The sequence below is a fragment of the Suricata suricatta genome, chromosome 5 (assembly GCF_006229205.1).
Source record: "Suricata suricatta isolate VVHF042 chromosome 5, meerkat_22Aug2017_6uvM2_HiC, whole genome shotgun sequence".
Taxonomy (NCBI): Eukaryota; Metazoa; Chordata; class Mammalia; order Carnivora; family Herpestidae; genus Suricata; species Suricata suricatta.
Window position 1 is genome coordinate 21,074,121 of NC_043704.1, and position 6,403 is coordinate 21,080,523.

General features: G+C 34.6%; 1 non-coding gene across 1 annotated transcript; it reads right to left on the minus strand.

Annotated features, from left to right (window-relative positions):
- Positions 1–588: 588 nt before the first annotated feature.
- LOC115293108 lies at positions 589–692 on the minus strand. Its single transcript, XR_003909368.1, has one exon. It is a non-coding gene; the product is annotated as a small nucleolar RNA U13 (small nucleolar RNA).
- Positions 693–6,403: the final 5,711 nt, after the last annotated feature.

Consider the following 6,403-nt stretch of genomic DNA (forward strand, 5'->3'; position numbering starts at 1 on the left):
CCTAGAACCCATGAATATGAGATCATGACCTGAGCTGAAGTTGGGGGCTTAACCGACTGAGCCACTCTGGCACCCCTATTTATGATTTTTATAAATAAAACAGCATGTGATTATGATTTAGGAAAAAACAACTGTGGGTAGACTTTTTTTTTTTTTTTTTAAAGTAGGCTTCACACCCAGCACAGAGTTCAACACAGGGCTTGAGCTCTCAATATTGAGATCCAGACCTGAGCTGAGATCAAGAGTCAGATGCTAGGGGCTCCTGGGTGGCTCAGTTGGTTGAACGTTGGATTTCGGCTCAGGTCATGATCTCACAGTTCCTGGGTTTGGCCCTGCATCAGGCTCTGTGCTGACAGCTAGCCCAGAAGACAGCTTCTGATTCTGTGTCTCTCTCTCTCTCTCTCTGACCCTCCCCTGCTCATGCTGTCTCTGTCTCTCTCAAAAATAAATAAAACATTAAAAATTTTAAAAAAAGTCAGACGCTCAACTGACTGAGCCATGTAGAGGCTCCTGTGGGTAGACTGTCTTGATCTCTGTAGAGCTTTCTGCACTTTTGATGGTTTTTTGTTTGTTTGTTTGTTTGTTTCACTTCAGATGGGTAATGTGCTGACACCGTAACAAGATTTGAGGCAGGTACATGGGGCATGACAGCATGAACACTCAATCATCATGCATATGTACAACAAAAGGGTCTGTACTTTTGATTTTTAAAATACCTTCATGTTTTGAAACTATTTGGTATTTATGGTGATATAACTGGGCTGAGCTGTATGTACAACAGCTTCTTTAAAGCATATGATAACATATTAAGTGCAGCATTGGTATTGATCAGACAGCGTAGGAGGCTGTCACTCAGAGCAGTACCGCCCCTTTACATCAATGAGCAGAGCTACTACTTTGGGTCATGCTAAATTGGGACACATGAAGTCCTATACTTATGGATACTTCTTCTTCAAAGAAATTGCCCTCTGGCATAGATTTGTACCAATGGTATCACCTGAGTAAGAAATCCTGAGCCCCATCTGGTTTCCAGGTAGGACCCAATCTCTACTTCTTTCCTTTGGGCACTTTCCTAACTCATCTGATGCTGTAAGAGACCTTGACATTAACATGTATAGTGATGTCCCAGAGCCTAGTGGTTCTGGTCCCTAATTCCAGAAGAGTAGACTGGCAAGTTAAACACTACCGCTGACCACTAAGCCATTTCTTTCATTAAATAGGCACAGCTAGTATCAGAAAGTAGCAGCGTGCTATTTTAGGGGTGTTAAAATTATTTATATAGATAAGATTTTTACAAAAAATATTTATCTTTGCTTCACACATGCTAAGGATGCCCTAAGCACAGGTAGTTCATATGATGCTTCAGGTCCACAGCTAGGAAGAAGTACAACCAGAACTCCAAACAGAATTTAATTCCTTTCTCTTATATATTATTTCATATCCATTTATAAGTATTTGTCTCTTTGAACGTGTGAGTTTTGGAAGGCTCTAAACCTTAGCATGGTTATATAAATGGATGATACATCCACAACATAGGACTTAAGAAAGTAATTTAGTTGATAAATCCATACTTTTATACAAATTTTAAATCAATGGTACATTCCTTGAATATATTTATTTTAGATTTGTATATTAATAGGTATATAATAATAACAACAATAATATATAATTAAAAACAGCAAGCTTATTAGTCACTAAGCAAAATTCATGTAATCTATCTCATTGATTCTTTCTAATTATATTCCCATTAATCAGAAAAGAAAATTGAAACTTGAGGAAGTTTAGAAAGTTACCCACATCTACACAGCTCCTTAGTGACAGAGTCAACAATCAGATTCTTTTTTTCTTCTTTTAGAGAGATTACATTGGCAGAAGGAGGTAGTGGGAGAGAGAGAGAGAGAGAGAGAGAGAGAGAGAGAGAGAGAGAGAGAAACTTAAGCAGATTCCACATCCAGAGTGGAGATAGAAGCAAGGAGAGATCTCACCGCCCTGAGATGAGATTATGATCTGAGCCAAAATCGAGAATTGGACCCTTAACTGACCAAACCATCCAGGCACCCCAACATTCATATTCTTGTTTGTCTCTGGAGTTCCAATCCTGTGTTGAGACCTTACTGGTTTGATTGCATGGAAGATAGGACAACCATTACCTAAATAAGTGAATATGCTCTAGCTGTGAATCTAGAATTTCATGGATTTTTACTAACTGTTGATTATATATTTTAGTTATTATTATTTTTTAAAATAATTCAGCATTAATCATTCTTAGAGCTTTTTTAAAAAATTGAGAAAGGATCTAGTCTATTTGTATTACTTATATCTTAAGAATATTTGACATTAAACTAAAATGTACACTTAATGAGAATGATAGATGCCTTAATAAAGCAATTATTTAATTTCTAAAAGTATGCTTCAAAGTAGCTCTGTTTTTCTGTGCATAATTAATATTAGCCCCACCTCCCAAAAAGCTCCTTGCAAATTTTACTTAAGTGTTATCTAGACAATAGCATCTTATTGGAAACTACTGGCAAGCGCCTATCCAAATGACCTTCAGCATAAAAGAGAGGGTTTGAAAATACGATGTCAATTTATTACAGTCTTCAACATTTACTCAAAGTGATATACTGAGGAAGGAAGTAAAAAGAAATAAGATAATCTATCACTTCATTACAAAAAAGACCTATGATCTTAATGTCCCTTCACACTGTTATATTCTGCCAGGATTCAATGAGCTGATGTTACTGAAAATAAAATTGAAGAGGTATTAAGCCACAAATATGCCCATACTGAAGGCAGTTCCTGAATTCTGAAAGAACATAGTAATACTATTTTTGTTTTTTACTGAATAACTTTTATTTAAACTTTTATGCTTCCTAATATCTAGTCATATAGTCTTTGAACTGTACTCATCTTATAAGCTGAAAAACAATGATGCTATTCCTTAAATTTATAAGTAGAGCTACTCCTTTTATAATTTTAAAGGCACTGAAACAATAATTACCTTTCAGTCTTTCCATTGTGTTAGGAGGGCAAAGGGTGGGGAAAAGAGGAGGTATAAAATATTGAGAAGAAGATTCTCACCATTGCTACTCTGGAATGTACTCCTATAACATTAAAGTGAAATCCAAATATTTACCTGTGTAAATCTTTGGACTATGAGATTCAGTCTGTTTTCATAATACTACTGAAGACCAAAGGCAATAGCCAACCTACATCCGCATCCTAACAGTTTTCTACCATATTTCCTAGAGTCTCAGTTGAACTATTACTATTCTTATTAATTAGTGGCTTGTCTTCAGCATGAAAAGAATTCAGAAATCCCTTCTAGGGGAAGCGATTGAGACCTTAGGCTGACTCAACTATTTGCATGTGATAGAGATCTATTACTTGCTAAAGACTTTGTTAAATACAGCCTTCTGCAAATAGTTCAAGGTTTCATTGTAAATGGTGAACAATTATGGTTGAGTTTACATCATTATCCAACCAAACAGTGAAATTTAATATAGATTGTGGTTCACAATGGTAAGCTAGTAAAAGTTTTGAAAGGTAAAAAAAAAATAGTGAATTATTTTCACAACATTCTAAGTTTAAAAACATTGATGAATTATTTTCTGATATGGTTACATACAGGGCCCAGGATAATGAGGGATTTTTCTCCACATTTTTTTTTCTACATCTACTTTTCTGTTTCTCTTTGCTGTTTGGTGTCATAGTCATCTACTGCAAATAGTTGGGATTTTATGATAGAAAGCCAGTGTATACCATCTGTATGAATAGATAATTCATAGTGAGTATTCTGATTCATTTAGTTTCATCACTGTGCTCAAGCATGGATCATTGGCCCTGCAGATAGGTGGAGAAAAATCAACATCATCCCTAACACATGCAATAGAGGAGATGGCGTTCAAAGGGAATTGTAACCATAGCATAGACATTTAATGCAAAGAATGAGATGTAAAATTTTTAGTTGTAGCATTTATCTTACATGTGTTTATCAGTATGAGTTATTTAGATACTTCATAAAGCAAAAAGTTAATGGCATGACTGCTCTTTAGGGAGAGATGATGAGATGTGATTCCACCAACACAGCTGAAGAGCAGTCATCTTCTCTCCACTCCACAGATATCGTGCCATTATCTCAAGCTAGAGAAAATTACAATTAAAATCTTAATGTTTCCATTGAGAAAACCAAATTCAGTATGAATAGGAGCAGTTTTTAATCACAGAGAAGTTTCACTAGTAATTAAAGTTTGCTTCAATTTTGTCTACTTAACACTCCTTGATGAAGGTGATCAGCTTTTCCATCTAAACAATTAGAGAAATTCTATTCTGAAAGGACTAGATAGTTTTTTTTAATTTTTAAATGTTTTTTTATTTATTTTTGAGAGAGGAGAGAGACAGCGTGAGCAGGGGAGGGTCAGAGAAGGAGACACAGAATCTGAAGCAGGCTCCAGGCTCTGAGCTAGCTGTCAGCACAGAGCCCGATGCGGGGCTTGAACCCACGAACTGTGAGATCATGACCTGAGCCATGAGATCATGACCTGAGCTGAAGTCAGACGCTCAACCAACTGAGCCACCCAGGTGCCCCAAAGGACTAGATAGTTTAGTAGTTTGTAGCTACTTTATCTTGAGGGAAACTAATGGTTTATTTTACTGAAATTAAAATAATAATGACTGGCAATGAATATTGCTCAAATGAAAATGATAGAAATGCTATGGAATTTTATATTCTATAGTCTCAGAAAGGATATGTTAAATACTGAAACCAATTTGAAAGCTAATATGAAGTCAATGTAATTTATTCACCATCCTTTTTAGAAAGGGATTTATTTCTCTGTGTTAGCATTTTCTTAAAATGCCTTGGCTTACTTTTCAATTCATTTCAGCATTTCAATTTCCTGTGAGTACTTTCCATTTGTCACCACTTACTAAAAAAGATAGTGATAGTAAAAGTGGCTTAAACATAACTATAATTTTCATGACAACACTAGAGCATTCCAAAAAATGAAAAGGAGATAATCCAGTTAAATTGCTATTTTCCATCCACATTGGAACTTTAGATATAGATGAGTTCATATAAATGGAAGAACTGCTATGGAGGGAAGGTCATTGAAATAGCTGATTTCAATTAAAATAATTTTATGACAAACCAACATATCATGCAGTAAGGCATATAATTGAATGTATAATCAATAGATTTTGTCAAAATGTTTGTTCTTCGATTCTGTAAAAATGTGAAAGGAAAGTACGTAATAATTATACATTATATTTAATGTCCAGGTAGTGAGTTGTTAGTGTATCTATCTTTAAAAAGATAAGTCATGTGTCAGAAAGAGGGGGAAAGTGCTTAATGGGTGTCCTCAATGTATAAATTATACTTTTCTTTCTTTGTAAATGATCTCAGTTTATTGAACTAATAGGATTATGCTTGTGGCAGAATAAAATAGACAGGAAATGAGACTAAGCATCTAGAGCAGTAACATGCTTATTTGTGCTATTCACTTCCAGATGACTTCAATGGAAAATATTTAGCTGAAGTATGGATTTGGGATTTGACTGACGTCCGTCATCAGGAGGAGTTTTAAAAAGGATATTGCTCATGTCATTTAGTTTGTGTGTCTACTAAATAGCATAACACATACATCTCCTGGTAGAGTACATGAACATGAACTGGACAATTATTGAGAACATGATTTACAAATATTTGTATATAACTAAAGCTTCTTATAATCTGAAAGGAGTTAAATGGAGTGAATCAAATTTTTTTACTGCAGGTGATGCAAATTTTAAAATCATTTTTACATATCTAGAGTGTAGAAAAGATATCTAGTATACCAACAACATCATGTTAACATAAAGGACAGCTAATAATAATTTTTATTTTAGAAAGCCCATATAATTATTTTGTTTTAAAAGATGTTATAATATTTATTCTCAAGATGCGTTAACTATTTGGAAAATTGCTTCCATTACAAATGATAACTTTTTCAAATGTAAATTCAAATTGCCATTTCAAGACAATTATTTTGTTAATCAGTATGAATAGAGTATTTTTTATTTTTTTAAGTTTTAATTTATTTATTTTGAGTGAGAGAGAGAGAGAGAGTGGGGAAGGACAGAGAGAGTAAGAGAGAGAATCTGAAGCAGGTTCTGAACTGTCAACACAGAGTCAAACATGGGGCTTGATCTCATGAACTGTGAGAGCATGACCTGAGCCAAAGTCAAAAATTAGATGCTTAACTGACTGAGCCACCCAGGAACTCCCAGAGTGGTTGTTTTATTTTTAATGCTTTTTAGCTCTTCTAAAGTATGAATATATTTTAGTCTATTGCAAACCTTCTCAGGCCGAATTACATTTTACACCACAGGAATTTTCAAGAAAGATAGATGAAATATTTAGATG